This window comes from Monodelphis domestica, chromosome 5 (assembly GCF_027887165.1).
Source record: "Monodelphis domestica isolate mMonDom1 chromosome 5, mMonDom1.pri, whole genome shotgun sequence".
Taxonomy (NCBI): domain Eukaryota; kingdom Metazoa; phylum Chordata; class Mammalia; order Didelphimorphia; family Didelphidae; genus Monodelphis; species Monodelphis domestica.
Genome location: NC_077231.1, coordinates 10,408,391 through 10,417,433, shown reverse-complemented (window position 1 = coordinate 10,417,433; position 9,043 = coordinate 10,408,391). Strand labels below are relative to the sequence as shown.

Genomic DNA, 9,043 nt, shown 5'->3' with positions numbered 1-9,043 from the left:
TGTTTCAGTATAAGGAATTCAAAAATAGAAAGTACTTAATCAATGTTTATTGGATACATGCATGTCCCTGAAATGGTTAGGGGAAAAAATAGCATACACTAAATTGACTCATTTAACTCTTCTCATGTAAGGACAAGCGAAAATGGATTTTACAACAGAAAGGTTGCTCTGGATTAGAAATGAAGGAGAACTTTCTTACTAAAGGTTGGTGGAATCTAAGCTTGATGTGGAAGAAACACTCAAGTTTGAACCAGGGTCTCATCCTAAGAATGGGAGACTCAAACTGCATTCAATCCAAAAGAAGAAGTGGTTTTTGGTGGCAAAATAGCCCAATAGCTAGTGGAATAGTCTGAGGGCTAATCAGTTAGCTTTAAAGCTGGTGAATAAGCTCGGGAGCTAGTAGAGTAGCCTTTTTGGAGCTGATAGAATGGAGTAGCAGCTCTACTATAGAGTGACAGCTTCAATTGTAGAGTAGCAACTTCCACTGTAGAGTGGCAGCTTCCACAGAGGAATGACAGCTTTCACAGAGGAGTGAGTGGCAGCTTCAGGATTGGCATATTTATTGAGGTTCGGTAGCTTAGCATCTCCCTTAAGAGGCAAAGTGACTCACCTGGGATCATAATGAGTAAACATCAGAGGCTAGGCTTGAATCTATCTTTTTCTGGACTCTAAGTCTCTTATCTAAGGTCACCCAATTAAGTGAGAAATCCAGAATTTCAATCTTAGTCTTCTCTTAGGTAGAGGGATGTGTTGGCCATAGGGAATAAAGAGCATGTCCAAGATTAGGGGATTCTTCTGGAATGTCAGAGTCCCCAATGTACAGGTTCTATGTTCCTCCCTCATCCACCTTGTCATCATTTGTCAATGCAGGAGAGGTCTCACTGCCCTTCTAGAATGAGAACCTGTTGAGGGGGATGTAATACATTGGAAGACCACTATAGGTAATTAAATATCTTTAGGAACAATATGAATAATTAATAAAGTAGAGTAGGTACAAAGTTGAGAACCAGTATAGAATATAGATCTAGCACACAAAGTGGGTAATTGAACAATCCACAATTTATGTTTGAGTAATGCTAAAACTCCAGGTTTTGCAGTTGATATTTAACCACTGCTAACTAGTGAGAAATGCAAGATTTCAGAGTATGAGGGACCTGTTCCTACTAAAATCCCAGATGGTATAGGAAGAGTAGGACCTGGACCCTAATGGAGAGGCTCACTCCTCACTTGGCATTTATATACCAGCCATCTCCAAGTGGTCAACAAAGAGATTCATGTCAGTATCCCTGCTTATTGCTCCCTCTCCAAAATAAACAAACAAACAACTCTGCTACTTCTAATGTCTTCAACATTTCTGCTTGTTGAACTATCATTCATGAGCATTCATGTATTACCTATGTTCAAAATGGCAGGACTTTTGGAGCCTTTCCATTTTTCAGCCAAAGCATTGATAAAGACTGAACAGGTATGTTAATACATTCTGAAATATGATTCTCATGGCCTTCTCCCAAAGGAAGATTCCCATGCTTTTCTCTAAGGGTATGCTAACATACCTACGTCACGTCTATGTATCTATCTAGAATACATCTATGTATCTAATATTCAATCCATTTTCAGATCCTATCAATTCTATCAAGTAATAGTAGAAAGCAGTGGGGAAAAACACATTATTTAAAAAGAGAAGACTAAGATTGAAATCCTGGCTTTCTTGCTTAATTGCTTTTCTTGCTTAACCTTAGATAAGAGACTTAGCGTCCAGAAGAAGACTGATTCAAGCCTAGCCTGTGAAGTTTACTCATTATGATCCCAGGTGAGTCACTTTACCTCTCAATGCCTCAATTTCAACATCTAAACAAAGAGAGGTTCTAGGTAAATTTGATTGCCTTTTAAGCCTACAGTACTAAATTTAGGATCCTATAAAGCATTCATTTTCTTTTTCTGTGCCTCATTTTCCTCCACTGTAAAATGGCATGGTTGATCTAAATTAATTTCATTGCCTTTAAATCTTGTGATACTAAGGAATATACCTTTTTCTAATGTAAAATGAGTTATTGGCTTTGCCCTAGGCAATTGTAATCCATCCAAGCCAGTTACATGAAACAGCAGTTGACAAGATGAGGTCCTGAAACAGCCCATGAATCAAGCTAAGCAAGACAACGTGTTACTAATAATGAAATCTGGAGGAAATCCCACCATCTTGGAATCCAGTCTCAATGGATGTAGGCAGATGGTACCATGAAATCCTCATGGATCCTGATGGCCATCTGTATGTAATAGATGATCCATCCAGCAGCAGTTTATTCAGGCTTTTCTGGTATCATTAAAGACTTGTTATTTATCTTGTTAAACCATTGCTGCCTTTAATGGGCCGACCTTCACAGAGCCCACTGTTGTTCTTGCCAACAACCTACAATTGATAGACATCCTTCCAAATTCTCAATTCTGTTCACCAGGCAGAGACTGGTGATTAATTCAATTGAGCCTTTCCTAGCCTGGGTCTTCAACCTTGGGCCCTGTCGGGAAGCTGATCATTCACTGTCAGATACCATTGGTTAATATAAGACTGTAGTCATTGAAAAAACTCCATTTTCTAAGCTACACTGAATATTTTCCATCAAAGCCATTCTTGATAGTCAGGAAGCAACAGGAAATAATGCAAATATGCTGGCTTGGAAGCCAGGAAGACCTGTGTTCAAATCCTAGCTCTGAAACTTGCTAGCTTTTTCATCAGCTTGATCCACCTTTCTGTGCTTCTGTCTTCTCATGTATAAAATGGACATTAATAATATACTCCCTAACTCTGGGAGTTGTTGAGTGGAAAATACTTTCTCAAGTGTAGAAGTAAGAGCCAAGATTTCCCTTCTTACTTTATTTGTACTGTGTAAAAAAGAAAATTATTTTATTTAAAAAGATCATCTTCACTCCTGGGTAATTTGGGTAGCCTAGTAGATAGGGTATTAGACATGTATAAGAAAGGCCTCAATTAAATCTGATCATTGACATTCACTAGTCATATGTCCCTGAGCAAGTATTTTACCTGCTCTCTCTGTTTCCTCATCTGCAAAATGGGAATTACAATAGCACGTACCTCCCAGAATTGTTGAGGATCTAATGATGTAAAGAGCTTGAAGACCCTTCAAATGCTGCCTTCTTTGTTTGCAAAATATGCAGAATATGGAGAATAATAATGCATGCCTTCCAGGAAAAAATAATAGAATGTTGCAAATCTGAAAGTGTTGTGTGTGAATGCTTGTTGTTGTGAACCTTGGTTAGACTGAACCAACAAGAATCACAACATCCTCTTGTCTTGATATTTCCCAGGCATTTACAATATCTGTTATAGCATTTGATAAATTCAACCACTTTATGAAGCACACAATGCAAGGATTATTATTTTCCAATACAGAAAGAAGGAAATAGAGGGTCATCTAACTAGGGGCAGTGGCTCAGCCAAGACCACATAGGGAGCAAAAAGAACCCTGTTGCACCAGTGGACCTCTTCAAGCACTCACAATGCATATAATTGTGTTCCTTTTTCCAGAGCTGTATTCTGTGAGGTACCCAATAGTAGAAACCTTATGTCATAACAGAGAAATGTGTATAAGAATTTGAAATAATTAAAGGTGTTTTGATTGTGACATAAACAAAAACTCAAAAAAAAAGGCAATGCTGTGTTATTTTTTAAAAAGTTACTTTAAGATGAAAAAATGCCTTTTATTTAATGTGATGAAAAGAAAATATCAGGTTCTGGAGCGATTCAGAGGTGTGTTTTAATTCTTACTTCTGTCTGGAATTTCACCAGTATAAGTATCATTCCAACCAGCCAGGGATGCCGTTGAGGGGATTTTTGCTGAAATTCAAATCGCACTGTCTAGTTTTGATTTTAGGTTCAAAGGATTTTTTGTTTTCCAACATAATGGAGCATATCCATGATTGGCATCCTTGCATAGGCTTAAATGGAAGAAACACTGAGGTAGAGAGGAATAAACAATCAATCCACTAATATTTATTAAGCACCTATCCTGATTGCTGTGCTAAGCACTGGAGATAGAAAAAAAAATAAGCAAACCCTATCAAAAGAGGTTACACATTCCTATCTAAGGTGCTAAATCCTAAATAAATAGCCCCCATGTTCTACCTGGATTACAGGAATACCTTAATTTCTAAGACAGTAACCCGAATTATAAGTTTGTCCTATATAGGTGAAGACCTTTGTAAAAGCTGATGAGACTACACCCTCAGGTATGGGAAAGGGTATCTTAAACTCACCTTTTGTCTCTAGGCAACAGATCAAGTGTGGAGGGTAGTAGACTTGAGCTCAGTTCACTGGGGATACTAGAGTCATTTATGCCTCAGAGGCTCTTCTCCATCCTGGGGTTCATCGAGTACCAAATGTATTCCCCAGATTGGCGTGACATTCATGCAGATGCCATGAAGTTATCCCGGCTTCCACCATGGCTGCCACAGGACACAACCATTGCTTACACCTTGAGATTCAAGTGGATATGAGTATCACATCTATGCTCCAGGTTTTTTTAAGTATTACCAGAAGACCAATAATCAATAAGCATTCGGACTGCCCCTCAGGTATCCCCCATATTTGTTACATGCTTTCTTTCAGCATTTGTGTCCTAGTTGATATCTTCCCCTATTACTAGTGAACTATTGTGACCTCATATCTAAAAAATGTATTTGTTTCTTATGCCCTTCAAGTTACTCAAAATTCTGAGCATTTGAAGATGGTGATCTTCAACCATGTAGTATCCGTGAGGTTGAATGGCTTTATGAAGATGGTTTTCCATTGTGCGGACAGTTCAGCCTCATGGAAAGCACTGTACCATCTCCCAAATTTGATCCAGGCTTATTTCTTCTCATTCAATTCTGCAAAATAGAACCACACACACACACACACACACACACACACACACACACACACAATGCACACCCCCTGGCTTTGCTATTCAATGCCATTATGACCAAGGGGAATGTATTTCTGTACTCTGATAGTTTGCCTTAATATTAAGGAAAACTTTAGAACAACTGGAGCTGCCATAAAAATTAGAGATGGAAGGAACCAGTTCAACACCCACATTCTGAAATGATAGCACTTCAAGCCACAAAAGTGAGTTCAAAAGTGGTTATGGAGGAAGGTAGTGTGAGTGTCTCCAAACGGTCTGCAAGTCACTTGCCAAGGCTGCTGTCTGGAGACTAATGGCCCAATGACACGCTACACTAACTAGTCATACTTAGAGATCCCTTCCAGCCTTGAGAGTCTGTGATGCTGACTGGCAGTGATGGGAAACGCACTGTCTCCTGAGGCTAATTGTTCCACTTTTAGATAGCTTGATTTATTAGAGCTCCTTTTATTGTTACTACCCAATCTCTGTCCATGTGAGCATAAATCTCTGCTCCTTGCTCTGACCTTTAGGGTGATACTTAACAAAATTAATGCCAATTAGGAAATTGGCTGCCTCTGCTACCCCCAGCTCATGTCCTAGACCTCCTGCCAATGCCAGTCAGTCAGACATAGGGTTTCCATGTTAGCATATGCAATGCACGACCAAAGTCTAGGAGAAACGGACTTGTTAACATGTGTGAACTGCTGGTGACTCAGTTTTGAACACCAGAGCCTCCTGCACTTAGCAAATTCCATCTGCTACGAAAAATGGAAAACACCAAATGTCTAGCCATGTGGACAGCAAAGCACTCAGTGCCTCTAACATGGTGCTTTGGATGTGAAACAGGCTCATGTATTTTTGAAATGTTTTGCTGACTTGGAATGGACTTGATGAATGAGAAGAGAATATTTCACGAGCTCGACTTTTTCAGACACATCTCTCTCCTTGGCAAGTCACCAGCAGTTTGAAGTGTTCCACAGGTTGAAGTCCTTTGAATACAGACAGAAAAGTACTTTGCAATGGCCTCCCTGATGACCAAAGTCATGCCCTGCCTGCATCACTGGCTCTGCTTCCTTCCCTGCCTTCACCCACCAAAGGGCTGAGTGTTCTCATGGATTCCATATTGTTTGTGCTCTGAACAACAAATGGCAAACCAGACGGCCTCCCGTCCTTAGCAAACATTTGAGCAAATGGTGGAATATACGGCATTCTGGAACTAGTTTCAAGACAGGTGGAGGGGGCAGCGGGAGGCCATATTGTGTGAGAAATGCAGAATTTGGAGTCAACACGAGCATTCAAGCAAAAATGTCCCCTTGGAGTCCTGGGCCCTTCCTCCTCAGATTATGGGGAACCTACATATTCTTTGCATGATACTAGACTCAGGAGGAGGGAAGGGACAACTTTAGAAAGATTTAGAAATTCACTTTGACTTATGTCATGCTGCCTTTAGGAAATAAAAAGTCCACATGGTAAATTGCCAGTTCCTGAAGCCAGCTCCGTACATATGCTAAGGTCTGCTTATGGATATGGGTTCCCTGGGCCCCACCAGTCAGGTTGGCAACTTGTTAGGAGTTTATTCCCAGCCATCTCCGTGTCTGTACTTGTCAGAAGAATCTTGTTCTCACGGAACCACATAGCTAAGTGAGATGGGGTGGAAGAGAATGCTGCTCTGGGCTTAGCCTTGGAAAAGGGGGCCTTGATGTGAAATTTCATAACAGACTGGATTGCCTCTCTGGGAAAAGGGAGAAAGGATTAGCCTGCTGGATGCCAGGAACTTGGATTCAGCTCTAACCACGGATTATTTATATTCCATGGCCACTTGGATTAGGCTCTTACCATGGATTATTTATATTTCATGGCCACTTTTTGTCCATAGTCAATTAGGCAGAAAGACATAGATTAGTAGCCTCAAATCAGTGCCAAGTGATTGGCAGGAGCTGAGCCACCAAATCAGCAGCTGCAGCCTGACAGTGGTCTCACTCACCTGAGGGGAAGCATTGGCAGACTATCAACTGGTCCTTGGCATCCCTTTTATGAACCAAGACTACATACACATACAATCCCAGAATCTCAGGGCTGGAAGGGACTTAGATGACTGCACAGTCCCTCCTGTAACTGAACAGGAGCACCCTCTTTAGCCTGAGAAAAGGTCCTCTGACTTCAGCCTTAGGTTCTCCAGCCAAATGAAACTGACAAATCCAGGAAAAATCCATTCCATTTTTGTATCATTCTAATTATTAGCAAGTTGGAGGCAATTGTTTTATTTTTTCCTGGTGTGAGTAAAATATGCCACCCTGTGTCTTTAACCATTAGTTCTAGTCCTGCCCATTGTGGCATAGACACACATGCAATAGAGGATAGAGTGGAGTTATTTCAAGTCAAGAAGATTTACATTTAAATACTGCCTCACAACCTTCATAGCTGTGTGATCCCTGAAAAGTCAACAAAACTAACAAGAAATTTATCTCTCTGTGCCTCCATTTCCTCATCTACAAAAATAGAGTTAAGGTTAATCATCCAATGGCTTCTATTTTGCCATCCTATAATCTTCCATGTGGCTAATGCAGTTTGTATGTGAGTCACAAAATCCTAGTTCTTTAGAACTGATGAGGGCATCAGAAGCCATATAGACTATGCTTTACGCAAAGAATGAATCTCATGGTCATGGGATTCTTTTCCACTTTGCTTCTGTTACCTCATATGAACTCCAATGATTTGACATAGATTCCAGAGTCCTCCAGCAATATGAAGAAACTTTTGCTGATGTTATTCATCAGAGCAAAAAGTCACAGGGATATTAAAATAAATATAAAATATGAGGCCATGGGAGTAGCCAAGAGCCTGTCCAGCCTTAAAAATCTAGACCAAATTCAACTGGATCTATGAAGGTTTCTGAGATTTCTCAACTGAAAGAGACCTCACCTTCTTCTAAAAACTTTTGGAAAACTTGTACAATATTTCTCGTGTCATAGAGGATACTATACTTAGCATTAGAGTTATTCATGGCCCTGTCCTATTATCCCAACTGAACTGTGAACTCTTTGAAGGCATAGATATACCTGTTAAGCCTGTATATTCCCTTTAGTACAGAGACAGTGGTCTCAGTGACTTTTTAAATCAAGATTTAAATGGTTCATGTGAATATTCCCTGCAAATCTTTAGAACAGAGTTCATCCCAGTCTGGTAAACTTGTGTAGATCCTTGGATATAGTATCAATACTTTAAGAACCCATAATTTCATAGAAGGGGGAATTCCCATTTGGGAACCAACAAAATAAATTTCAACTTACTAATCTTATCTGCAGAACTAGTCTGAGGCTCCCAATGGTGAAGCTGAATGTCCATGATCACATAAAGAGTGTCAGAAGCAGGATTTTAATCCTTGTAGGTATTAACACCTTGATGAAGCAGGTCAACTCCACTCAGTCTGCTTACTGTTGAGTTTATCATTCTATCAATGATAAACCTTTGCCAAATTTCAATCATATATCAATCCCACTATTCAGGTCTTTTATTCCAACTCTACATGCAACTGAATGGAAATAATAGAAATTAGAAAATTCTACTGGATGGATGCATGACAACTTTATGCTAACTTATCTGAACTGAGCCCTTGTTTACTGCAATCTATATTATATTACTCTTCTCTAATTCATTCTCTGTCTCACTTACCATGGCAGCTAAACCAAGCATTACTTTTCTCTTTCCAATTCCCACCCCTGAAGAAGAACCTGCCTTGTTCTTTACCAAAACAGTTAAGGTCGCTGCTGCTACTTCTTTGCTCCTCCTCCTCTCACATCCATCTAACTTCATCTGGGACTCTAACTTTCTTCCCTCTGCCTCTTGCCAAGGCTGTACCATCTGCATTCACCCTTCATTTCATCCCTTCCCATTCTTTCTAGCAGATTTCCCCATTGTCATCGACATTCTCTCTACTCTTCAAAGTCTCCCTATCTGCTGACTCTTTCCCTGTTCCAAATTTTGAAGTCAAAAATTTCCACATTCTTAAAAATTACTCACCAAATCCTATCATGCAAGAATGATTATCCTATATATTTTTATCTTCTCAGTTAAACTCCTATAAAAGGTTCATCATCCTATAATTCAACTGAAATCATTCCTTCCAAAGTGATTGATGATCTCTG

At 39.8% G+C, this 9,043-nt stretch overlaps 1 long non-coding RNA gene across 1 annotated transcript; it reads right to left on the bottom strand.

The window, feature by feature from the left end:
- Positions 1-3,715: 3,715 nt before the first annotated feature.
- Positions 3,716-7,163, bottom strand: LOC103099126 (uncharacterized). Its single transcript, XR_008912599.1, has 4 exons — positions 6,883-7,163; positions 5,775-5,887; positions 4,270-4,487; positions 3,716-3,968 (listed from the first exon to the last, which is right to left on the bottom strand). It is a non-coding gene; the product is annotated as an uncharacterized LOC103099126 (long non-coding RNA).
- Between the last annotated feature and the right edge of the window lie 1,880 nt (positions 7,164-9,043).